Raw genomic sequence first — 27,907 nt, forward strand, 5'->3', positions numbered from 1 at the left:
GTAACAGACACTGACGGAAACAATAATAAGTGCAGAGTATTGAAATTTCGGGAACACCTTTATTTACGTAACATATTTAAGTGATTAAGATTGCAAGATCTCAGGTTAAGAGCGAGATAAGCCATTGCAAATGTGAAATGCTGTTACATTAATAACCGGTGTAGCCGCCAGAATGTTGAATGTAAGCACGAAAACGTTCATGCGTTCTGTTGCGCAGGTGCTGTATGTGAGTTTATGGGCTAGAGTTCCATGCCTGTGGCATCTGGTCGGTCAGCACAGGGACGGTTAATGCTGGTTGCAGATGACTCTGGAGTTGTCGTCCGATGATATGCCATATGTTCCCGATTGGAGACAGGCAGTGGCAACATTTCGATACTCTATAAAGCAAGCTAGGTTACAACAGCGGTATGTGGTCGAGCGTTATCCTGTTGGAAAGCGCTCACTGAAACACTGTTCACGAATGGCAGCACGACAGGTCGAATTACCAGATTCACGTATAAATTTGCCCTCAGGATGCGTGAGATAACAATGTTGATGCTCCCGCTGTTGTACGAAATCGCACCGCAAACCATAATTCCACGCTAGACAAACTGGACCTCCGATGCATCTAGTAGGCTTGTTGTAGGCTCTCGACTGTCTTCCTTCTAACCAGTATACGGCCATCACTGGCACCAAGGCAGAACCAGCTTTCATCATAACCTCCATTTTGCCCTCCAATGACCTCTCGCTTGACGCCAATGAAGCTGCAAATGGGGGTTGTTTGGGGTCAGTGGAAAGCACGTTGCAGGGATTCTGGCTCGGAACTGTCCTTGAAGTAACAGTTCGTTGCGTCACTGCGATCGCAAGTGCTGCTCGAATTGCTCCTACAGACGCAGTACGATGCACCAGTGCCATTGGTCGAACATGATAGTCTTCGGTCTGTGGTGTCACATCGCAGGCTTTCATGAGTGAAAATGAGATGGTGATGGTGAGGTGGCCCTCAACTATGTACCCTCAGACTCAGAGTTGAAATATTAAAAGTTTTGGCTGGTTTCGTTGTCTAGGGACTGGAATTTGTAGTTGCCGCATTACAAGCCAAATACTCCTGAGTCTACAGTATACAATATTAATATACACGTGGATCGAATGGTCAAAGGTTCCTATCACTCGGCAGTTGCGAATGTAACGTAGAAACTTATAGATGAAAGACTGCAATTAAATAAAATCTGCAAATACTATCTTAACGACTTTAAATGATGAGTACGATAGTAGAAGTACTTTTGAGAATGTGGTATATTCCTGCAAAACACTTATTGGTGTCGATGGTCCAGCAATTAAATAAAATATAAGTTGAATGACAGGGAAACAATAGATTCCTACTGCACGTAATTAATTATGAACAACAACATAGCTCGTGAGACATTCACTTCTAAACGCATCTCTCCCGCGACTCTGAGTCCGTCACCTTACTGTCCAGCACCTCCCGTGTCCTGTGCTGTACTGTTCTCCCACTTCCATCGAGTCTCCCCATTCACGAGCGCTGTGATTGGCTAGAGCGCTTCCGCCATGTCTTCAAGCCAATGCACACTCACAGACATAAAACACTTTCGAAATACTGGAATTACATTTAAATAACTTGAAATTAAATAGATATTCCTACGGCTGGGCCATAAAGACGCTCTAACACACATTATTAATACGTAAACAAATTAAATAAACATATATCAAAGGAATAACAAGCAAAAGTAGGCCAGTAGCCTAATGTCTCTGTGCTTTCTAGAAGACAGTAAATATTTGACCAACTTCTTCATGAATAGTATATATCGGATATAAACAAAGACATAGACGGATAAATGTATTTATAAGCATGCTGCTACCCTTTTTTCGTGTACCTGTGGAGTACTTATGGCCTTACGCGATCGATAGTAAACGACCACTTTGACCTCCAATAACTCATGTACTATTCATGTTAAATGCCTGTAATTTATACCAATTTAGGTTTACAATAATAGTTTTCTAAAGACACATCGATCGACAAAATCGGATGAAGCGTTTAGAGTTTGGAAATTTGTTGTTGGGTGTTACTTGTATAATTTACAGTCATATACTAAACTTTAAACTAATAAAGATATTGAAAATCTGATTACACCATCAGAATCGTCGTGCAAATAATGGTGATGTATTTGTTTCTTTTTGAGGTGTCATGATTCATCTGGCTACTATTAATTTCTATACGAACTGTGAAATGTCTGCTATTATGGTTTCACAAAGTCCGACATCTTTGTCACTCCCAGCATAGACATCTCCTTCATCGAAACAAAGCATCGTCCTCGTCACAGTGTCAACATGGAATTCCCAGCCAGGCGATCGGGCTGGACCCCTCTTGCTTTGGCCAACGTGGTCGGCCTGCCGAGCGGCCGCTGCACAAACGCCAACTCCGAACTTAGAATATTTTCAGGGCGCCACAAACTCTCCCGTTACCTCACAACACGGCCGCCTGGAGCCCAGTCCTCTTACGTCCTTACATCCTCGTGACCACCTCTGCCAGCAATCGTGTATGGTGGCTACATTCCTGCCAAGCCTTTGTGCGATATCGCAGAAGAAATATCCAGCTTCTCGTAGCCCTGTTACACGACCACGGCCAAACTCAAGATAGCGTCCTTGTCGCCTTAAAGGCATTCTTGACTAACATCAACTCACGACGTCCAGTGTCACTAACGCTTACGAGTGTTACAGCGTGTATTTAAAGCAAACCTGGTTTGCATCCTCATAGACTTATGCGACTGGCTAGAAATTTGAATAGACATCATCTGTCAGATGTAGGAACACGCCTATCAACTTTCGTTTATGTCGCACAACACCTTCTTGGTGTTGTGATATTTTCCCATCTGTGTACAAAAAGAAGTGAGTAGAATTCAGAAAGCTGGAATGAGACTTCTCAGAGAAGTAAAAGGGTGCAGAAGCTTAGAATTAAGAATGACGTCGTTAGGAATGAATTGAACATTCATAAATTAGGATATAAAATAAAAAAAAACAGAGCAAAATAGAACTGATACATTTACAGTATGAGTTTCCAAGGAGTACCTCTCAAAGTCATAAGATACAATGAAAGAGAGAAGCCAAAGAAGTCAAAAAATGGCTCTGACCACTATGGGACTTAACATCTGGGGTCATCAGTTCCCTAGAACTTAGAACTACTTAAACCTAACTAACCTAAAGACATCACACACATCCATGCCCGAGGCAGGATTCGATCCTGCGACCGTAGCAGTCGCGCGGTTCCAGACTGAAGCGCCTAGGACCGCTCGGCCACACCCGCCGGCCCAAAGAAGTCAGAGGAAAAGATGTGTATAGCAAGAGGCAAACGTGTAATGCTTTAAGAGTGGAAGAAAAAGATTCCTCTTACTTGCGTGTGAAGCACATGGACCAGCCATGACTGTGCATTACGTCAGAAGTGAATTGCAAACGTTAAGAACGCAGCACGACCCTCACAGAACGAAGAGGTGTTGCGTCTCCGGCTTATTACGACACACCACACCGTGTGCCACCTTCAGCAATGCTCCGAGCTCTAATTCGCATTCGCCTGTCACGAAACTGAGCGCCGTCGCTCCAGAATACGAGTTCTGAAGTATGCGTCTGGACGTGTGACGTGACTGACGTTATTTTAAAAAGTTGTATTCTGGGACATAACACAATGAAGAGAGTGAAATATGGAAAACTCTGAATTGGCAGAACACATAAGTGGTCGCAGTAATAATGTCACCCATTTAATTAACGTGTAAGTTCTGATTACATTTAGCAAATGACAGTCGTATATTTGTAGAGGCTATTAAAATTCACAAAGTCGGCAACAAGTTTGAAACAGTTATTAAAAGCATAAAAGAGATGCCGCAGTTCTGTAAGGAACCAAGAGAGATTTAAACATGACAAGGGCTAACAATACAGTTAGTCTCGTGTGCGAAAGTATAGATAGGCAGAGAGGCATATGATCTTCGCTACTTTCCAGTGAATATGTGACAGGGAGAGGGGTGACATACACATATATGAAATCTACCCATCCAAATAACATGTCGGAGCAACCGCAGCATAACTTGAATTACACAGTAATGTTGTTCCCCTTACACTGACAAAGGGTTGTGAATAACAATATCCAGCAACTATAAACAAGTGGAAAGTCACCCTTGTAGGCAGATAAATACAGGCTGAGTCTGAAGGAAAGGTACATGCTTTTGGGGGTGAGAGTATTTGTAATTCTGAACAAAACAAGTAGTACTAACATATGTCCTGTTCTTAACAGTTTCCGAGGAAATTAATGGAAACAGTAGGGAATGGGACAAATGCAGGAGATGGTAAATTAAGTATTGTGATCTAACGTTTTCGTTAGCTGTGACCACTGGTCTCGCTTTTGGGAGGACGACGGTTCAAACCCGCGTCCGGCCACTCTGATTTAGATTTTTCGTGATTTCCCTAAATCTCTTCAGGCAAATCTCGGGGTGGTTCCCTTGAAAGGGCACGGCCGACTTCCTTCCCCATCCTTCCCTAATCCGATGGGACTGATGACCTCCGTGATTGGTGCCCTCCCCCTAATCCACCAACCAATAGCCGTTAATTGTGTATATTTTCTCACAAAAGATGCTCAATAAGACCACCGTCAACTGCAATGCGTTTAGCAGCTCTTGTAGACTGCTGCTGTGTTGCTGCTCTGAGCTCATTCCTTCGGTCCTTTACTCTTAGTTTAGCATACTCATGTAAATTACGAGCGAGAAGTTCCTTTGTGTCCACTCTGCGCGCTTCCAGACTTCGCTCTCAAGCTAACCCCACAAACAGTAGTCTAATGGGGTAAAGTTGGCTGACCTCGGTGGCCAAGAAAAGACTCCACGGTGACCGATCCAAAGTACGTGACGTACTCTCACTGGCCGTTCGAACAGGTCAGTACCGACAACAATGTCGCTTTCGTTGTATTCGCATGTGAGTGCTGATGAAGAAGGGCATGCGAGTGATGCCTGTGATTTTCAAACAGGTGTGTATCAGAAACAGTTAAGAAAAGGGCATATCTTCATTTGAAGTTTTTTGTTCAGGATCACCAATACTATCGCTCCTTCAACCATGTATCTTCCCTCCTCACTTACCCTGTACAGAACACTGTGTAATGTTTCTACAGTCAACAAATATCACATCGTCGTGAGTATAAAAATGAAACAATGAACTGTCTCAAGAGAACAGTCTGTGGCAGTAACATCAGGTAGCTAACCGCTACTACAGCACTCCATACCTTGATAATACTGGTCACCGACGCTGGCGAGGCATTAGTCAGTCTAAAATACTGAGATCGCATTGAAAATCTGAAAAATTAACACAACGATTACGATTTATTTGCCAAAAGTCTCCCCACGAAAGTTTTAACGCACACTTCTCACATGAGACCGCTTTTGAAAATCCGTTCTTCTCTTTTATGCATGTTACGCACGCCCACTATTGACAAACAGAACTGTACTGTAATCAAAACAAATAAACAATTGAGACAGTACCAACAGTGCATGCGCACTGAAGATCAAGGTCAACTGTTGGCAAATCGGTCTAAGGCTGTATGAATTTCTTAGATGGACGCAAACTCTGTCAATATTTACTACTGACATGGAGAGGCTGATAAGTGTGAATGGGGGAGCGCACGAGACGAGAACGAGTGGGAGAGAGAGAGGGAGGGAGGGAGAGAGAGAGATAGAGAGAGAGAGAGAGGGAGGGAGACGAAGCGACAGCGTTGCTTCACTCACCCGCTCTTTCCTCAGCTGCAACTGGTTGCGTCTCGCCTCGGCATCTGTATATAAGCTGCCGTCTGCTAATCAGCTGAGTAAATTATCTGTCGGTATTGCGCTGTGGTGGATAATAGCTGTGTCATCTGAAGTCAGCAGGGAAAGCACGTCAGTCCGAGAGAAAGATACACTGTCACAATGACAGAGGCAAAATCGAAGCTGCTACGCATTTATGCGGAAAAAAAGTCAGTGCATCTGACGATAAGAACTACAGCGTGAATTTAGATATATCTTACGCATCACTGAGTCGGGAGATGTGTAAATAATTTCGGTGACATCATTCTCCTTATTGTAATGTTTCATGTCCCATGGACCTTTTGTGCAATTAATTCTAATGATATAGAACTAGTCATTTTATGTTCATTTGGATGCAGACCTTGAAAGAGACGTAGAGAGTAGATAGTAACTAACTATAGACAGTGGAGCCAGTGAACAACAGGACGTAGCCGGCAAGCCCCTACCATTTTAAGCAAGAACAAGAGAAAGGGATTTATGTGCAAATCTACGTGCTGGCCATTTTTTTTTCAGATGTAAACTAGTAATAGCTACGTCTCACATTTTACATATTACACATATATAATTTCTTCTACGGAACAGAAGGAGTTGTCAAGGACAAAGTTTTTTCAGATAGTTTTCAAATTTAATTTTGCTGTCTGTGAGACATTTTATATCACTGGGTAAGTGATGAAAAATATTTCAGTCACTATTCTGCTCCCCCCTTTTTTTTTTAAGTAAAGCCTAACTCAACATGGACTAATGAATGTCATTTTTTCATCTGGAGTTGTAATTATGTCATAATCGTTTCTTTTTAGCTGTAATGTATTTTTTACAACTGACTTCATGAATACTTACTGAATAAAAATACGCGAAATATGATCACTTACTGATTTATGCCTCCCCAAGGTTTACTATGATTCGAAATGCAAATGTGGCTGGACTAAGTTGCATTTGGATTTAAAGAACGTTTTCTTTCAGTTTTGACAATTCAATCCTAGTACTTTTTTGCTCCCTGTGTGTTACGTCTGTCAGTGGTGTCCTATCTTTAGATGTGCAAAACTGATTTTTTTTTTCCTTTATTGAATTTCGATTCCCTCGGAAGAGGGCGGGCTGGCAGCAGCTTAGTATGCCTGTCTTCAGCCTACAGACTTTGTTAGAAAGATGAAGAGAATAAATAATAAAAACAGGCGATAAAATCGGAGACTTAAAGAGTAACATGGCGAAAAGAAATCGTGGAACTTAAAACAAAGAACAGAGGGATGATGACGCTAAGAAAATACATACAAAGCAGACAGGTAAAACAATAGACAGACAATTAAAAAAACACGGCGACAGTCTGGTTTCTGTTCGCAAAAGACATAAAATTCACACCCAGCAACAGCATGGTTTCTGTTCGCAACACGAGAAAGACGAACAACACTGAACAGTCACTGGAACACTGCACTAAAAAGTTGGCAAATGTGACATACCGCAGCTGAGAGCAGGTGGGGGGAAACTGGACAGATGATGGGAAAATAAAAAAGGGGGGGGAGCCGGGAAAGGAGCTGATGGAGGATGAGGACCCATAAGAGGGGTGGGGGGCGCTGGGCAGACGCGACAGGGAGTGGGGTAGGCAGAGGAGGGGAATACAAAAGGACTCAGGGGGGGGGGGAGAAGGGAGGTAGGGAGAGGATTAGTGGGGAGAAAACAGGACGGAAGGGGGGAAGAGGGAGCCCAGGGAAAAGACAGAGGAAAGGAGGGGGAGTGAGGATCAGAGTTGATAGGAGGGATAAATGGAGGGAGAGAGGGCATATCCGGGAGGGGGAGTTGATGGAAGCCACCTTGGGAAAGGACATGTAGGGTGTAGAGATGGAGGGTAGGGGGGACACGACGGTGAAGACGTGGCAGGGGGCGGGGAGAGAGAGGAGAGGAGCAACCAGGGGGTGAGGGGGTTCAAGATGGCGGGAGGTGTATAGGATGCGGATATGTTCGAGGAATAGGAGCAGATGGGGGAAAGGAATGAGATCATAGAGGATCCGCGTGGGGGATAGGAGGCGTATACGGAAGGCGAGGCGGAGTGCATGACGCTCAAGGATCTGGAGGGACTTATAGAATTTGGGGGGGGGGGGACAAGATATCCAGGCAGGACTAGCATAACAGGGATGGATTAAGGATTTGTAGGTGTGGAGGATGGTAGAGGGGTGCAACCCCCATGTCCGGCCAGAGAGGAGTTTGAGGAGTCGGAGGCGGTTGTGGGCTTTGGATTGGATGGAGCGGAGATGAGGGATCCAGGTGAGGTGACGGTCGATGGTGAGGCCAAGGTAGGTGAGGGTGGGGGTGAGGCGGACAGGACAGGTGCAGACAGTAAGGGAGAAATCCAGGAACTGGAAGGAGCGAGTGGTACGACCTACGATGATTGCCTGGGTCTTGGAAGGGTTGAGTTTCAGGAGCCACTGGTTACACCATGCAGCAGAAAGGTCAAGGTGATTCTGGAGAAGGCATTGGGACTGTTGGAGGGTAGGAGCGAGGGCGAGGGATGCGATGTCATCAGCATATTGCAAGAGGTGTACTGGAGGGGGGAGGGGGTTGGGGCATATCTGCCGTGTACAGGAGGTAGAGGAGAGGGGAGAGGACAGAGCCCTGGGGCACACCTGCAGAGGAGTAGAAAGTTTGGGAATTGGCATTATGGATGGTAACATAGGAGGGGCAGTGGGAGAGGAAGGAGGCCACCAGACGGATGTAGTTGATAGGAAGGGCGTAGGTTTGGAGTTTAAACAGGAGATCGGGATGCCAGACATGGTCGTAGGCCTTTTCGAGGTCAAGGGAGACAAAAATGGCGGAGCGACGGGAGTTAAGCTGGAGGGAGAGGAGATGAGTGAGGTGGAGGAGTTGGTCATCAGCAGAGAAGGAAGGTCGAAAGCCACATTGGGTGTTTGGGAGGAGGTGGTTTTGGCGGAGGTGGTGATGGATGTGCCGGGAAAGGACGGATTCCAAGAGCTTGCTGAACACTGATGCAAGACAGATAGGACGATAGGAAGAGGCATCAGATGGAGGCTTGTTGGGTTTGGAGAACATCAGGACACGGGAGGTTTTCCACAGGTCGGGATAGAAGCCAGTGGCAAGGATGACATTGTAGAGGGTGGCAAGGATTGAAAGGAAGGAGGGAGGGCAGTGTTTGAGGTGGCGGTAGGTAACGTAGTCGTGGCCGGGAGCAGTGTTGCGTTTAGTGCGGAATGTGAGGCTGATGTCCGGCGTAGTGATGGGAGTGTTAAGTTCAGATGGTGGTGTGTGGCCCAAGTACTGGAACCTACGAGCAAGGGGAGGAACAGAGGTATTCGTACGGTCCATGACGTCAGGGAAGAGGGAATAATCCAAGTGGGGATCATATAGGATGGAAAAAACATCAGAGAGGTGAGAGGCAAAGTGGTTGGCCTTACTGAGGTTGTCAGGAAAGGGACGGTCTTTAAGGAGGATAGGGTACTGGGGGGTGGGGCGGTTCCCAGTAAGGCGGTGGGAAGCAGACCAATACTTGGAAGAGTTTATGGGGAGCGTGGTGTTGAGTTGTGTACATGTCTGGCGCCAGGCACGGCGTTTCTTCAAATGGTTCAAATGGCTCTGAGCACTATGGGACTCAACTGCTGAGGTCATTAGTCCCCTAGAACTTAGAACTAGTTAAACCTAACTAACCTAAGGACATCACAAACATCCATGCCCAAGGCAGGATTCGAACCTGCAACCGTAGCGGTCTTGCGGTTCCAGACTGCAGCGCCTTTAACCGCACGGCCACTTCAGCCGGCACGGCGTTTCTTCGCAGTAAGCAGGTTGTGGATGTGTCATTGTAATTGCCGGTGGCGGGTAAGTGTATCCCGGTCACGAGTGTGGAGAAAAGAGCGGTAGAGGCGGCGGGACTCTTGAAGGAGAAGGACAGCCTGTGGAGGCAGGGTGGGGCAGAGAGGGTGGATGGCTTTGGTGGGGATATGGGTGGCGACGGCGTCAGACAAGCTCTGGTCCAGGAAGGCAGCAGTGGGAGAGATGTCATCAGGAGATTGGAGGGTAAGGGTGTGGCCATCAACCTGGGTGTGAATGGAGTCCCGGTAGGCATCCCAGTTGGCATGGGAGTAATCATGGACAAGTTTAGGAGGGACGTCAGGGCGAGGGGCGTTGCGGGGATGGCGACCATTAGAGATAGTGAGGAGAACAGGAGCATGGTCACTGCCAATGAGTTCAAGGACTTCTGCGGTGATGCGCCCAAGGAGGTTGGGAGAGGCAAGGACCACATCAGGAGTGGTGTTGGATTCGGGTCGGGTGTGCTGAGGCAGGGGAACCAGGTCTCCCTGCAGAGTGGTGAGAAACTGATGCCACCACTGGAGGTCGGCAGAATCACGGCTGTGGATATTGAGGTCGGTGGCAATCACGTAGGTGGAGAAGGTGCGGTCAATGTGGTCCAGGAAATCGTACGGGATGGGGGTGCGAGGGCGGATATAAATGGTGGCACAGGTGATGGTAAGGGTGGGGAAGAAGAGGCTGTGGGTGAGATGCTTGGCAGGATTGTTAAGGAGAGGTTGGGGCCGGACAGGGAGGTGCTTGAGGTGGCCTATAGCAACTCTGCCACGCACCAGAGGGTACGGGTTATCGGTGCGGTGTAGGGTGTAAGGAGACGTGGAGACAGAGATACGGGGTTGAAGGAAGGTTTCATTTAGGACGAAGGCATCCACGCAGTGCTGACGGAGGGTGTGGAGGAAGAGGAGTTTGTGGGCGGGCAGGGAGCGAACGTTGTGGTACAGGAGACGGTATGGTTCGTGTACCATGGGAGGGGAGAGTTAGACGAGGGTGGTGAGGGGGGTGAAGGTGAAGTGTGCCTGGTTGTGGGAGTATGTGGCATAGGTGGTAAGATGGAATGGGCAGCGAGGGCGATTTGGGAAAGAGTGTGTGAGCGCTGGAAGGGGTGGATGTTTTGGAGCACAATGGTGGTGAAACGGATGATGTCCTCGGCAGTAGGGGGAGGGCGGAGCGAGTTGTTGGCGTGGATGGGGTCATCAACAGGACGGACAGGGACAGTGAGCTCAGGGGTGACTGGTGGAGGTTTCGCTTTACACTTCGAGGAGTAGGTAGGATGTGGTTCGTTGCAAGTGTTGCAGGAGGGGGGAGAGGTGAGGTTGGGGCAATTCTTGAGGAAGTGTGAAGCTTTGCAGTAGGAACAAGTAGGGGGGTTCTTGCAGGCAGAGGTAACGTGGTCGTTGTAGGTGAGACAGCGTTGACAGCGGTAGGATTGGACTGGGGAACGGGAGGCGTCCACCTTATGTCGGCGATTGTAGATGAGGGCTCCCTCGGTGAGGAGGCGGTCAATGGAGGAGGAGGATTTGGTGAATATCCGCATGAGAAAAGTCGGCCCGGCATCATTGAAGATGCGACAGGCCGAGCAGATTTCAATGTTGGACCGGGAGTTGAGTTCCGCCAACACCTCAGCCTCCGTGATCACGGGGCTAAGCTTCGTGATCACAGCGGTGAAGGTTGGCGGACGTCGGGGAGGTTGAGGCTGACGGGGAGAGGACGGGGTGTGGTAGGGGTTGAGGGTTGCACGTTGGCTAAATTGGATACGGGGGATGCGGGGGATGCGTGTTGAATAAAGAGCAACTTTTGAACATTTCAATATATCAACTATTATCAATAATTATCAACCATTTATTATTGACATCGTTTATTCTTTCGATAACATTGAGCTTTGCTCTACAGTGATGCAGAAAAGCTGGCGTTAAACACTATGAAATAATAGTGAGATTAATAATGAAGAATGGCAGTAGGAGCAATTTCCGCAGGGTTCGCCACGAGATGTGACGAAAACACGAGGGGCTGTGCCAATGCACGTGCTCCACTGTCCTGTATTAATTTCTAACGCCGGTCTGTTCCACTGCGCTATTTGTCCAATGTTTTTTGCATGCCTTTGGTGACAATTTTTGTGTATATCTCGCAGAAGACTGATTGACTTGTTTTTTGTTTCGTTATGTCTGCCTCCTTTCTGACGAAGTAGATGGATTGCAGAAAGTTTCTTGTTTTGGTGTATTGTTTTCGGACTTCCTTTTCTATTACTTCGCCCCTCCCCTGACCGTCATATGCTGACGCTTTCTTCTCATCTTGGATATACACCTTGGATGGATATACACCTCACCTGGCATTGCTTTGCAATATCACGATTTTCGTTAAGAACGGTCTGTGTTTTCGATTCACATCTGGATGAACCCATAACAAGTGAAAAAGCAATCCCCATGTGATTCTGTATGATTTTGCTGAAATTATGTGTGCAGGTTTGCTAAACTATCAAAGGAAGGTACACAAATTGTGGGCCATAGACTTTAAAACTTTGTGAGTATGAATCTGTTAAGTGAAGGATGACAAAATATCAAGGCAACATTTCAAAATTTTTCATATGATGTATTTCATTCTAAGTTGTTTGAAAATTTTATTTACCTACCTTCTTTCTATTTCTTATCGATTTATTTACCTTATTAATCATCTTACTTCCACTGGTTTCGATGTAGTGAAAAAGAAATTTGAAAAAAATTGTAGCCTGCATGTAGGAATCGAACATATATTCTCCGCTCTCCAGCCAGTTCCATTGGTCGCTCGATCAGCTGTTGTCATTAAAGGGCGTTAAAGCCCCTCCCGCTGGAGGTTAGAGTCCTGCCTTGGCCATGGGTGTGTGTGTGTTGTTATGGACCTTGCCGTTGGTGGAGAGGCTTGCGTGCCTCAGCGATACAGATGGCCGTACCGTAGGTGCAACCACAACGGAGGGGTATCTGTTGAGAGGCCAGACAAACATGTGGTTCCTGAAGAGGGGCAGCAGCCTTTTCAGTAGTTGCAGGGGCAACAGTCTGGATAATTGACTGATCTGGCCTTGTAATATTAACCAAAACGGCCTTGCTGTGCTGGTACTGCAAATGGCTGAAAGCAAGGGGAAATTACAGCCGTAATTTTTCCGGAGGACATGCAGCTTTACTGTATGATTAAATGATGAGGACGTCGTTATCAGGAGAAAGAAAATTGGCATGCTACGGATCGGAGCGTGGAATGTCAGATCCCTTAATCGGGCAGGTAGGTTAGAAAATTTAAAAAAGGAAATGGATAGGTTAAAGTTAGATATAGTGGGAATTAGTGAAGTTCGGTGGCAGGAGGAACAAGACATTTGGTCAGGTGATTACAGGGTTATAAATACAAAATCAAATAGGGGTAATGCAGGAGTAGGTTTAATAATGAATAAAAAAATAGGAGTGCGGGTTAGCTACTACAAACAGCATAGTGAACGCATTAAAGCAGTAAAGGAAACAAAAGAAAAATCCGGAGTAGGTATTAAAATTCATGGAGAAGAAGTAAAAACTTTGAGGTTCGCTGATGACATTGTAATTCTGTCAGAGACAGCAAACGACTTGGAAGAGCAGTTGAACGGAATGGACATTGTCTTGAAAGGAGGATATAAGATGAACATCAACAAAAGCAAAACGAGGATAATGGAATGTAGTCAAATTAAATCGGGTGATGCTGAGGGGATTAGATTAGGAAATGAGACACGGAAAGTAGTAAAGGAGTGTTGCTATTTGGGGAGCAAAATAACTGATGATGGTCGAAGTAGAGAGGATATAAAATGTAGACTGGCAATGGCAAGGAAAGCGTTTCTGAAGAAGAGAAATTTGTTAACATCGAGTATAGATTTAAGTGTCAGGAAGTCGTTTCTGAAAGTATTTGCATGTAGTGTCGCCATGTATGGAAGTGAAACATAGACGATAACCAGTTTGGCCAAGAAGAGAATAGAAGCTTTCGAAATGTGGTGCTACAGAAGAATGCTGAAGATAAGGTGGGTAGATCACGTAACTAATGAAGAGGTATTGAATAGGATTGCGGAGAAGAGAAGTTTGTGGCACAACTTGACTAGAAGAAGGGATCGGTTGGTAGGACATGTTTTGAGGCATCAAGGGATCACAAATTTAGCATTGGAGGGCAGCGTGGAGGGAAAAAATCGTAGAGGGAGACCAAGAGATCAATACACTAAGCAGATTCAGAAGGAGGTAGGTTGCAGTAGGTACTGGGAGATGATGGTGGTGGTGGTTAGTGTTTAACGTCCCGTCGACAACGAGGTCATTAGAGACGGAGCGCAAGCTCGGGTTAGGGAAGGATTGGGAAGGAAATCGGCCGTGCCCTTTCAAAGGAACCATCTCGGCATTCGCCTGAAACGATTTAGGGAAATCACGGAAAACCTAAATCAGGATGGCCGGAGACGGGATTGAACCGTCGTCCTCCCGAATGCGAGTCCAGTGTGCTAACCACTGCGCCACCTCGCTCGGTGGGAGATGAAGAAGCTTGTACTGGATAGAGTAGCATGGAGAGCTGCATCAAACCAGTCTCAGGACTGAAGACCACAACAACAACAACAGTGTGTAAGTTTAGGGATCGATGACCTAAGCAGTTTGGTCCCTTAGGAATTCACACACATTTGAACATTTCGAAGGGCGTTAACCATAAGAGCACATAGTCGGCAGTCTCACAAGTTTCTTCTCCTGATTTCTCGGAAAATAACCGTTTGTAGACCCCACATATGATCAAGAAAAATCCTCAATTTTCAATTATCTACCTATCCCATAAATTACGAATAAATTTCACGTTATGAACTTTAGAGGTGGTTTCTCAAAAACCGTAGGGGCGGGGGAGAGGAGGGGTGGCTGGAGTAGTGGGCTAAAATATCTTAATTTTAGGAGGTACACAAGTCGGCCGTGTGTGAGGCCTTCTCCTCTTTGTTCTGCTCTGTAGACTACCATCACAGAACTGACTGTGGCAGGAGGGGTAGGTCGGGCGGGTGGGGGGGGGAGGGGGGGGCAGTAGACGGGTCAGGATAGGAGGGGCGCTTCATAATATAGGAGAAAGTTACGCGGGGTTTTGTCCGTAGAAATTCTACATTTCTCAAAACCTGTTGCTTTAGGATAGCGACAGTGACGAGTATATCAGTTTACTTGACATGGAGAACATTAGAATGGGCTGCCTAGCTCGCAGGCTAAGATCTGGTCGAATTTCACCCAAAAATATATTATCTCTAATAACAGTGAAGAATAGCTCTAACTAAGAATCCGGTCTTTTCTTAAGTTGCTTTTTTGTTACCGCTTCTTAGCATGTTGTGCAAAATTTCTTTCTTTCCTCCAGGGTTAAAAACTTAGTAAAAATTCCAGATTTTTACTCCCTGTTTAATACTCGAAGGCCTGTTGTCTCAGCGACGCCATGTAGTTTGATAATGAGTTTTGTGAGCACTTGTTTGTAACCCAGTTTTCCTTGATTTAATGCAAGCTGTTTTACGTTTATAGTTCAGCAACACATTTCAAGTACTTTCTAAAAGGTAGGCAGCTTCAGGTATGCCTTTAGACACTATATAGAAGTATGTTTCCCTATTTGTTGTCACAAGGATCTGCTTACTCCGTGTTAGCACAGAATAATGAAACACTTGTGTTCTCCGCAAAAAATTATGCTTTTTATAAATTCTAACGCAGATCTACTCGTTCTCGTAACGCCTATCAAGCAATTACAAACTTAATGATAGAAAGTGCAACTAAATAATGGTAGCTCAGCCTCGCAACGTATCCAGTCTCTTTGGTTATTAATATTGATATGAAATGGAAGGAAACGAGAAGGTAAACTCAACACCAGCATGAAGCCCACTCTTGTGACACCAAGCTTAACTCCTCTCCGATATCATTTTCTCCATGTGACCTCTATATCTTACAAATCGCGAAGACGTTTGAATTCTACCTACACGGAAGTGCACATTCCAGTAATTAGAAAATGGACGCCACCCCTACTTCTTCCTTTGTAAGCAAAATGCAGGAAATGTTAATTTTTCCCGCCACTAGCATATAAATGAGTTATTTCAGTGGGGAATGCTACTGCTCCTGCGTGTATTAGTATCATTACATGCTCCTTAGGGTGCACAACGAAGCGGGTGCTAAAGCAAATGACAAGTCAGTGTGGTTAGACGCGCAACACAGCGCACAGAGAGGATCTACATTGAGTTGACAAAAGCCGTGGGATGCCTCCTAATATCGTGTCGGACCTTCTCTTTCCTGAACCAGTGTAGCAACTCGACGTGACATGGATCCAACAAGTCGTTGGAAGACCCTGCAGAAATACCGAGTCTTCCCCCTATAGCCGTCTACAGTTGCGAAAGAGTTGCTGGTGCAGCATTTTGTGCACGAACTGACCTCTCAGTTATGTCGAATAAGTGTTCAATGCGATTCATTTTGGACGATCTGGATAGTCAAATCATTCACTTGAATTGTCTGGAATGTTCTTCAAATCAATCACGGTAACTGTTTCCCAGTGACATGGGGTATTGTCTTTTGGGAATAGGAGGTCCATGAATAACCATTTCCAGCCAGTGTTCCATGTAAACACAGCCCACACCATTATGGAGCCACCATCAGCTTGTGCAGTGCCTTGTTGAAAACTTGGATTCATAGCTCCGTGGGGTCTGCGCCACACACGAATCCTACCATCAGCTCTTACCAACTGAAACCGGAATTCATCTGACCATGCCACCCTACAGTTTTCCAGTCTAGGATCAAATCGATATGGTCACGTGCACAGGAGAGGCACTGCACGCAATGTTGTGCAGTTACCAGAGGTCCTCGTGTCCGTCTTCTGCTGCCGTAGCCCATTTACGCCAAATTTCGCCGCACTGTCCTAACGGAAACGTTCGTCATACGTGTCACATTGATTTTTGCGGTTATTTCTCGCAGTTTTGCTTGTTTGTTAGCACTCACAATTCTATCTAAGCTATATGCAAGTCTTTCAAATTATTCGAGCTTCTTTAGTAATTTTTACTCGAAGCCGTAAGTTAAAATGGTTCAAATGGCTCTGAGCACTATGAGACTCAACTGCTGTGGTCATTAGTCCCCTAGAACTTAGAACTACTTAAACCTAACTAACCTAAGGACATCACACACATCCATGCCCGAGGCAGGATTCGAACCTGCGACCGTAGCAGTCGCACGGTTCCGGACTGCGCGCCTAGAACCGCGAGACCACCGCGGCCGACCGATGCCGTAAGTCCTGCCAGCATTTTGGTGAAGCGTAAAATACTTAAAGTTGGAAAAAAACCTCGGTAACGCTCGAGAGTGGTATTTAGTGGACCGCTTGTTCGATTCTCGTTTCAGCCATTACTGAACTATATTCGTTTTTTTTACCATTCAGCGTGAATACCTACATCATTATATATAAAGTTCATCAAATATACGCTAGCTGACACATATAAATTGCAATTTTTATGAGAAATGCATGTCTTCTTATTACTAATTCCATATTGCACACAAAAATTCAGGTTTCATTGCAAATATAAATTCTTAATTACCGATATTTTATAAAAGATTGTTTATAAAGAGAGTTTAAGTTAAGAATATACATTGACAATTAAATTTTTCATCTTTATGTGGTTTACGCTTAGTGGAAATGCTCATAGAGCATTAACCTTCGTTTAAGAATTTGCATGATCTGGGAATCGACGTCAGGCCTCCAACGCGGCCCCGAGGCATTCTAGCACAGCGCCACGCTGCATGCCGAAAAATTGACCTTACTTTAGGGTACTAAAGGTGCTCGAAAATCTTCAGAGTCGATTTCCTCGAGAATTTTTGGGAGTTGCATGCAAATGCTTTGGGGACTGATATTTAAGTTCTGAGCTTTTACGTTCCATAAATATAAAAAATTACAAAAATCCAATTGCCATGTGGAGTCTTCGAGAATAAGTATCTGCACGTTATTGAAAGATTAAGGAGTTTCGATAGCGTGTTTATGGTGTTATCATTCCGTTTGTTTACTGATAGTTCTCGTCACTGGGTTTCCCTAATCCTCACGACTGAGATGGTAGCTCACAGACTCGAAATAGATAAGCATTTTTTGCTACATCACGAAATTGAAGGTAGAAACTTTCTCCAAAACATTTCGACACAGATGGCATTTGCTAGGATCATTAGCAATTAGCAGTAAGATCATTCCACGAGGTAACACCAGCAGGGGCCGCGCAGCGATGAAGACGCTGGAGTCCTATGCAGGAGGATGGCGGTTCAGATCCCCTTCTAGTAATCAAGACTTAGGTTTTCCGCGATTTTCCCAAGTCATTTAAGGAAAAGTCTCTTGGATGCTTCCTTTGAAAAGGACACTGGCAATTCCCTGCACCCATCCGAACTTGTGCTCCATCCATAACGATCCATTGGTGTGGTTTCAATGGCATATTGCTACAAAAGGCAGCCACAAAAAAATGAAAACATTGTCTTCGGGCAGAGACGTTTCCATATAAAATTTCTGGGGCGCTGTTATGCATATCGATGTTGTAAGACAAGGGCACCTTTGCACTCACAAGGAACCCCTTGAGTGCGAGATTGCAAAAGGCCAATGATGTTTACAGCATTCAACGCCCCACACATTGTCTACCATGCAGTCACAATATTCGCTGCTAATGGCAACAGAGGGCGGACTGGAAGTATCCAATCCTACGGAGCGTAGTTGAACTGGGTAGTGCATAAGTAACTGCCATCAATACTATAGTGCTAGTGATGCTGATACAAAGCAGAGTAGTGGCAACGATAAACAAAGCAAACACGGCGTTGAATCTACAACAACAGTTGCCGAAGTTGACATTTCATCATAAAAGGGCCCAAGGAACTTCGCCGAGTGAGGAGGAATTGGCAGATTAAATATTAGCAAGATGAGTCAGTGGAATGTGTGGTGTCGCATACGCTCGATTGTGCTGATAGTGTACAAGAAGAGTAAAATGATGACGATACGTGCTTAACAAGTGAAAGTGATATTGAAACAGGTATTGAGCCATGTAGTTCATCATCCTTGTAGGGCAGGAAGCCATAAGTCCGGTTTCTGGTGAAACTTAGTAAAGAACAATCCTTGTCCAAGGAGTTGGTACGAAACATAATTGCGTACAAGGAAGATCATCCGCAACATAGTAGAAAAATAGTTATGAACAGATTTCTAATGAGTTCCGCAGCAATATCATCGTGTACTGCATAAGAAAAACTACGGATATTAAAGGGAGGACAAGGCGCACTTATTACAAAAACTGGTGTTTGCACGTGTCAAGGATGCTCAATACAATTTAAAGGATGTGTGTGATAGTGAGCTACTACGTCATGCACATCAAACTGCGCGTGCCAGATATTACAACGATTTCATGAGAAGCAGTGCTACAGAATTGGAAGACGTAAGATAATAAAATTTCAAACAAAGCGCCAATTTGACGATACACAGCAAACTGCAGAATCGGCCCGAAAATTTGTAGATGAAATAAACTAACTTATCCACGCGTTCAGTAAGGAATTTGTTTTCAACTCTGACCAATCAGGATTTCAAGAGAAAATGTATATGAAAGGAACCCTCGAAATTAGAGGTACCAAGAGAGTTGTATCAAGACCAACTAACTGCAGTACCTTAACGCATTAGTATACAATTATGCCGACTGTTAATCTGCATCGTAAATTGGCTGGAAACTTATTTATTGTGTTTCGAGAAATTGGAGGTGCTCTGGTCTCTACTGTTCTCTGTCGTGTGCGTGATCTTGCAAGGTCAGGAGCGAATATTTACGTCACAGCAAGCAACAGTGGAAAAATGAGCGTAAGAGAACTACAACTATGGTATGAGCACTGCTTTCGACATATACCTGCTCAAGGTAACTTACATTTACTTGATTACAGCTCTGCGTATAAAAATCATACACCTTAAGAGCAAACTACCCCCTCCTCAAAAGTGTGTGATATTGCAGTTCATACAACCCAGAGCCCCTAGACAAATTCACCCTCTGGATGTCACTTTTTTTCCGTACCTAGAAAACATATTATCCACTGTCTGCAACTACTCCATGAAAGGTAACAGGGTTCAGGATAAGCTCTATGACAGACTGTTTCGCATTCTGTTGCATGCGATCACATTCCATCAGTTCTCATCACCCCATTACACCAATATCAATCTGTATGCATTCTTTAACAGTAGATTCCTACCTGAACGTCCTCCACAGATTGTAACTCACAGGGAGTTCGCTTCGATCTCGATAGTGCGAATCTATGTGATCACTGTGGCGCGCCATTTTTCATTCGATGCTCATGGTGTAAGTTAATTGTTTGTTTTGAACATTTCTTGAATGTCGACGATGGCCATTTTGTGAAGTTTAGTAGTTACATTCCATAGAAGGTTGATATCTGCACCTCTCGGACACTCATTTTCTGTCGCCCTCCTGAAGCACATAGTTAGTAAATAGCTCCTAAAGTTTTTTCTGTCATAATTACTAACACAACGATTTCAAATGAGCCTTACTAAAGATTGAAATTGCGTCATCGCACTCAGAAGTCTGTCTGCCTTTCCAACAGATCTAGCAGTACTGACGTTGCCTCCTTCAGTGGTCAGTCAGTTGATGGGTTCTCCAGAGCCCTCTCTGGTTCCACACTGGAGTTTGTGGCCTAAACCTGGCCATTACCAGTGTTATGTGGCCTTTTCAGGGGGAGGGATTTAATGTCTCCACCAGCGGATATCGCAATGGAAGCAGGTAAACTAGTATGGGTAGTACATCGACTCACACGGTGGGTTCACTTCTCACAGAATTCTGTTCCCTGGTTATTATTGAGCCACTGCTGGCTGGTGAAGTACCTGCACCAACAGTTTAGAGGAGGAGCATTGTCATGCCTGTGCACATACTAAAAGTACATTCCTAGATTTCTCACTTAACACCAGTTCTTGAAACTTAGCGAGTAAGCTATCAGAGGTTAATTTTTACCTATCTTCAAGCATCTGATACTTCAGGTTTTTCAGCATCTCCCAGATGCTCTCCCATCGAATGATTAACCCTAAGACCAATCATGCTGCCCTTTTTCTATACGTTCAGTAGCCCTTATTAATCCTATTTTGTACGGGTACTGCACACTTGAGCGAGGTTCACAATCATATACTGATGTAAACAGTCTCCTTTACAGAGTGATTACAATTTCCCAGCATCCTATCAATTAACTTATCCTATCAATTATCCTATCAATTAACTTAAGATTCACAATCTACTCTTTGCAGGTAATCGTCCAGATCGACGGTGGACGGCCTACATCCGTTTTTGAGACCTAATACCGGACGGAAATGTACAAAAATTGTTACAGCATTCAGAACTCGTGGCTTGCACACAATATATTTCTCAACACGTTAACTGTATATCCAGGAAAATGTAACAATCTTTTTAAGGCCAACGGCCTAGCTGCAGTGGTAACACTGGTCCCCATCCTATTAAGCACTGTTGGGCTTTGCTAGCACTTGGATGGGTGACTGTCCAGTCTGCTGAGTGCTGTTGGCAAGTGGGCTGTAATTAGCACTTGTGAGGCAAATTGAGGTTCAGAAGTAGAGGCTCCAGTCACGAAAACTGACAATGCCCAGGAGAGCAGTGTGCTGATCACACGGCCATCCATATCCACATCCAGTGTTGCCTATAGGCTGAAGATGACACGCCACTCAGTCGGTAACGTTGGATCTTCTGAGACCTGTTCAGAGTTTAGTTTTCTTTTTACCATTTTAACCTACGGCTTATGTCACCATTTCATTTTGTCTCCACACAAATTGTTCCATCCAGTTACATGTCTGAGTTGACTGTTGCCTTGTGAGTCGTAGATGTTGTCATAGGATATTCTGCGATGTGTGAAGTGCATAGTTTTACATTTATGAATATTTAAAGCAAGTTGCCAATCTTTGCATTGTTATGAAAGCTTAACAAAATATAAACGGATATTTCTGCAGCAGTATTTGCACAGTACTTCATTATAAATAACTGCATTACTCCCAGTGTGAGGTTACTATTCATATCATCTGCAGCCGGCCGCGGTGGCCGAGTGGTTCTAGGGGCTACAGTCTGCAACCACGCGACCGCTACGGTCGCAGGTTCGAATCCTGCCCCAGGCATGGATGTGTGTGATGTCCTTAGGTTAGTTAGGTTTAAGAAGTTCTAGGGGACTGATGACCTCAGAAGTTAAGTCCCATAGTGCTCAGAGCCATTTTGAACCATATCATCTGCCAGGTCACAAATATACATCTATAAAAAGGGTACTAAGAAGTTTCCAAGGAGCATGCCTGCAGTTACTTCTGCATCTCATCTCGCTACTAAGAAGCGTGATGATTGTTCTTGTAATTGTTCATGGCTGGTAGCAGAGAGAATGTGTCAACAGTGGTGCAGCCAACAACACCAGGCACAGGAGTGATACTGCATCATATATTCAGATGATAAGAATGGAAGCTGAAGCAGTGAATTAAAATTTGTCACAGCTGGGACTTGAATCTGGGTCTCCTGCTTATTAGACAGAAGTGCTGATCATTACACCACCTCAACAATGTTGCTCCCGCACCTACTAGTGGTTAGCACATCTGCCAAACAAGTAGGAGCCGTTGGTTCAAGTCCAACTTCTGGCACAAATTTTAATTCATTGCTTCATCTTCTATCCTTATCGAAAATAAAGTTGAGACTTACATGCCTCACCACCCACACCTGAGGTAAATGCAGAATTTCCCCATTTTGTACAAAACTGGGGTACTAGTCCAATGCTAGAGAGCCTCAGCATACTGACGATTTAAGAAGGGGAAGACGGGCTGAAGGTGTGAATTAAAGTTTCTGTTAAGGAGGACATTGGATTGGGTAAAACATGCAGCTGTGGTAACCAGAGTGCTACGGTGGTGTATTGGTTAGCATATTTGCTAATAAGGAGATATGGGCTCAAATACTAACCACAATACAAATTTTAAGTAATTGCTTCAGCTTCTATCCTTATAGAACAAAAAGTTGAGACTCGTATGTCTGCAGAAAATTGTAATCCCTTCAGACCAGTATTCACACAAGTTCCATGTCTGCACACAGCACCACAATGGATGCCGCCATGTGTGGTGGCACTGAGAAGGCCTAACCTTGTCAGACAACATTCGTCATTATCATATGTGGCCAGTACCTGTTGACAGGGTACAGGTGACCTTGGGAACACAACAGGATCGCGTCAGGTTCGCCAGTAATTTTGGTAGTAGGCATTACAGATTCAGTGTGTTATGATCAGTAGCTGGGCGGTATCTTCTGCAACATAATGCATAAACACGTGTTGCCATTGTTGTCATGACCCGCCTCAATACAGACAGTGTTTGACAGTTGCACTGATCAGCTTGTGTTTAAACCGCACACCCACTGGATTATATCTCACAGTGGGTTACTGAAAAACTGGCACGACACCACGCTCTGGCCACTAACTTAGCTAAAGTCTGGGACATACACTGATGGAAAACGATTAACAATGCAAGATCGCAGGTCAATGTAAGCACGAGATAAGCCATTGCAAATGTGAAATTCTAGTAAATTAATAACTGTTGTAACCGCCAGAATGTTGAATGCAACCATGCAAAAGTACATGTATTGTATCATACAGGAGCCGTATGTCAGTTTGTGAGATAGAGTTCCATACATGTTGCAGTTGGTCAGTCAATATGGAGATGGTGAATGATGTGTGTCGATAACACTGGAGTTGTCATCTGATGATTTCCCATATGTAGTCCATTGAAGATAGATATGGTGATCGACCAGTCCAAGACAACATGCTGACACTCTGTAGAGCATGTTGGGGTACAACATCGCGATGTGGAGAAACGTTATCATGTTGGAAAACACCCTCTGAATACTTTTCATGAATGGCAGTACGACAGATGCAGTAGTGTAGAAATTTGCAGTCGGTGTGCATCGGATAACCCTGAAAGTGCTCCTGCTGTCATACGAAATCGCACCCCAGACTGTAAATCCAGGTGTAGGTCCAACGTATTTAGCATGCAGACAAGTTGGCTGCAGGCACTCAACTGACCTCCTAACAAGCACAAGGCCATCACTGTCATCGAGTCTTTCATCAGAAAACACACATCTACCCTGCTCTCCAATGAGCTGTCACTTGACACCACTGAAGTGTAGCAAATGGCGGTGGTTTCGGGTCAGTGGAATACGAGCTACAGGGTTTCTGGCTCGGAGCTGTCCTTGACGTACTAAATTTGTAACAGTTCATTGCGTCACTGTAGTGCCAACTGCTACTCAAATTGTTGCTGCAAATTCAGTAGAATGCGCCAGAGCCATATACTGACCACGATGGTCTTCCCTCACGGCAGTGGCACATGGTGGATCGGAGACCAGTCTTCTTGTGACGTTACATTCTCGTGACCACCGCTATCAGCATTCATGTACGGTTGCTACATTCCTACCAACTCTTTTTGCAGTACAGCAGAAGAAACATCCAATTCCTCGTAGTAATATTACACAACATCGTTTTAACCCACTGACGTGTTGATAATGGCGTCTGTCACATTAAGGGCATTCTTGACTAACATCAACTCACTGCGTCCAATCTCAAAGGGAACTAACGCTCATGAACGTTAAAATATATATTTATGGCAAACCTGATTTTTAATCTTCATAGTAGTTCTACTAGTGCCAGTCTTATGCGACTGGCTTGAAATTTGAATAGACATCATCTTTCAGATGTAGAAACACGTCTACCAGCTTTCGTTTATGTCGCACAACACTTAATGGTGTTGAGATCTTTTTGTCTGTCAGTCTAGTTGAAGCAGCAGGGAATTTCCTTTTACTATATATAATGCTACACAACATCTATGCCTCGTACATCGACGTTTCTTTTCTGGTTACGTAAAGGAAAGGAAATATTCCAATTTAACGCATTTAATATTCTAAATATATGTTTTGGAATTTAACGTTACTAAAGTGGGAAATTTTAGAAGACGTATCAGTTGTTTATCGTCTCGTTATGACTGTGATATGCAGTTCGTTGAAAATAGCATATTACATCATTATCTTCTTGCCTTAATCGCGAGATAGCAGAGGTCTGGGAAAAATTAATGAATCACCTGTTATCTCTCGATACGCTTTAGATCAACTGTATTGTGCATGCCTAATGAAGTATTTGAGTCTGTGGTGAAAGAATTAAATATGCACTGGAGTGTGTGCACTTTTTTTAAAAAAAAGGTTTATGTGTACATGCTTCAAAGAAAAAACTGCCCCATATTCTTACAGCGTATTTACTGAAGTGACCGTTTTGTGTACCCAATTACACCCAATAGCATCACGTCAGGTGGTGGACCTGTTAGGCGATGAAAAATGCAATCTGTAACGCCACTCTCCTCAGAACCTCCATATACAAATACGTCCACCGTGACGTGGTACATAGCATAGGTATTCATGTGAAAAGACGACTTGGAGCCACTGCCGTATGCAGTGTCGTGTTAGGCTGTACCACTGTCGTCTGTGCTGCTCCAGATGTCGTCAAACTGTCCAAATGTATATCTGTCCTGCTATAAACAGTCCCACTTTCTGATTCGAGGTAAGTGACGAGGTCGTACAATCCTGTCGGCCGAGCAAATGATGTCTGTCCTCTCGGGAACTAGTAGCAAGAGGTTATTGAAATAGCATTGAGTATGGCCCCACTGAGCAGATCGGTTCCATAATCCGCATAAAAGTCATGGGAATCTGGCCAACACAAGCAGCGCAATAGTCCGAAGTGTTCATATATCATGGGCCTGTCTGTCGAATTCTGATACATACTGGTAGATATTTTTCTTCTTACACAGGCATACCACGACCTTCTCGTGAACAGCATTCAATTATACTTCTGAATGAGGAACCCGCTGTGTCAGCTTCTTTCATATACTGAGATGACGAAAGTCATGGGGTGCCTCTTAATATTGTGCTGGACCTCCTTTTGCCCAGTGTAGTGCAGTTCACGCAGCATGTATTCAAAGAAATGTTGGAAGTCACCCACAGAAGTACTGAGAAATATTATATATATAGCCGTCCATAAAGGCGAAAGTGTTGCCGATGCAGGATTTGGTGCTCGAACTGAAGCTCTCGACTATGTCTCATAAATGTTCGATGGGATTCATGTCGGACTATGTGGGTGGACAAATTATTTGCTCAAATCGTTCAGAATGTTCTTCAAACCGATCCCGAACAGCCGTGGCTCGGTGACATGGTAGACTGTCATTCACAAACATTCCATTGTTGCTGCTGCAAGCAGCCGATCATAACTATTTCCAGTCAATGAGCCACGTAAACGCAGCAGACAGCATTATGGAGCCACGACTAGCTCGTACAATGACTTGTTGACAACTTGGATCCGTAGCTCCGCAGTGTGTATGCCACACACGAACCCTACCGTCAACTCTTGCCAACTGAAATTGGGAGTCATCTAACCAGACCATGGTTTTCCAGTGGTGTAGGGCCCAATCGATATGGTCACGAGCCCAGGAGAGGCTGCAGGCGATGTCGTGGTAGCAAAGACACTCGCGACGGTCGGCTGTTGCGGTAGCCCATTAACGACTTGTTTCACCGCACTGCCCTAGCGTATACGGTGGTCGTACGTTCCACATTGATTTCTGCGGTTATTTCACACAGTGTTGCTTGTCTGTTAGCACTGGCAACTCTACGCAAACGCCGCAGCTCTCGGTCGTTAAGTGAAGGCTGTCGGCCACTGCATTGTCCGTGGTGAGAGGTAATGCCTGAAATTTGGTATTCTCGGCTCATTCTTCACACTGTGGATCTCGGTATATTGAATTCCTTAACGATTTTCGAAATGGAATGTCCCAAGCATCTAGCTCCAATTATCATTCTGCGTTCAAAGTCTGTCCATTTGCGTCGCGCGGCCATAATTGAGACGTAAACCTTTTCACATGAGTCAGCTGAGTACAAATGACTGCTCCATCAATGCACCGCCCTTTTATACCTTGTGTACGCGATACCGCCGACCTCTGTGTATGCGCATGTCGCTAACCTATGACTTTTGTCACGTCAGTGTAAAGCATGCTAACTTACCCAAGTATGATTGTTTGATTGATTTCGTGGAGGGGACCAAACAGTGGGGTCATCGGTCCCATCGTATTGGGGTAGGATGAAGAAGGAAGTAGGCCGTGCCCTTTTAAAGGAACCATCCAGGCATTAGTGTGAAGTGGTCTGGGGAAATCACGGGAAACCTAAATCAGGTTGGCCGGATGGGGGTTTGAACCGTCGTCCTCCCGAATGCGAATCCAGTGTGCTAACCACTGCACCACCTCGCTCGATTTACGCAAGTCTGCTGGCACAATACATGGAGAACTAGCCCAGAGACTCACATCTGTAAGGGTATGGTGACAGTATTAACTCGTAATGTAAACGCAAATACAGCATTTTCATCGGCAGCAAGCAAACGGGAAGGAAGATTATGGTTAAATTTCATTTTCGTCACAAGAATATTCTAAAACAGAAATTCCATCTAATATTCACTGTAGCAGTTCTTACAACAAGAGTCTAACACAAGTGATTTGCTCTCTCTATCCACAAGATGCTGCTGGTCTTAACCTGCAGTTTTCTCCCACTAAGCCAAACCATACTTAAAATTTTTGTTACCTCAGATAACATGTTTAACCCACTGCAAATAAACTGCTGTAAAGAAGTTTAGTACCATCCTCGTGAGTTGCACAGGAAATCACTATCTACCTATGTAATGGGGATGAAAATATACTCGCAGTCTTAGTGCAGTTTAGTGGAGCGCACTGTACCTCATTGGGTCATTGGGTCATTGTAGCTCATATACACTAATCAGCTTTTCTATGCTCTTGAACTGTCATTTTAACCTTAGTCCGTGAGTGAATGACCAGTTTACGGCTAGAAGGGTTGTCGGCCCATATAGATACCCACTGCACTGTCGCAGACTACAACAGTGTTGTTCGATATGCAGCCGGTATCGAGAGATACAAAACATTGAAGATGTGTCTCTCAGTGGTTGTCTGCGGTCAATAACACAGAAAGCACACTCTAGGAGTTCTGTATCGACACACACGGTACACAGGATGCAAGGGGACGAAATCTCGATACAAATGATGTAGCAAGAAACAGAGTCCAGCTCACACAATAGTAGCCGGGTTGGTGATGGGGCCGTGACTAGGCGGTGTCTGTGTAGCTTTATGTATGGTTGTGGGTCTGAGTATATGTGCGCTAAGGGCAACTTGAACATAAAAGAACAAAAGGCGATAAATCCATTCTTACACGTTGAATATTAATAACTACACCTTCTTCGCTTTCATTA

The 27,907-nt window shown here is 44.7% G+C and overlaps 1 protein-coding gene across 2 annotated transcripts in view; it reads right to left on the reverse strand.

The window, feature by feature from the left end:
• The window catches only part of LOC124615868 (cytochrome P450 6k1-like), a 62,994-nt gene extending 57,209 nt beyond the window's left edge, over nt 1–5,785 (reverse strand). The window contains exon 1 of one of the 2 annotated variants that reach the window (XM_047144029.1): nt 5,751–5,785. The gene's annotated coding sequence lies outside the window, so the exon portion shown is untranslated. Of the gene's footprint in view, nt 1–5,251; nt 5,370–5,750 lie in introns of those variants that run through there. The other variant, XM_047144028.1, reaches the window with a different exon arrangement.
• Between the last annotated feature and the right edge of the window lie 22,122 nt (nt 5,786–27,907).

Source organism: Schistocerca americana, chromosome 5 (genome assembly GCF_021461395.2).
Source record: "Schistocerca americana isolate TAMUIC-IGC-003095 chromosome 5, iqSchAmer2.1, whole genome shotgun sequence".
Classification (NCBI taxonomy): Eukaryota; Metazoa; Arthropoda; class Insecta; order Orthoptera; family Acrididae; genus Schistocerca; species Schistocerca americana.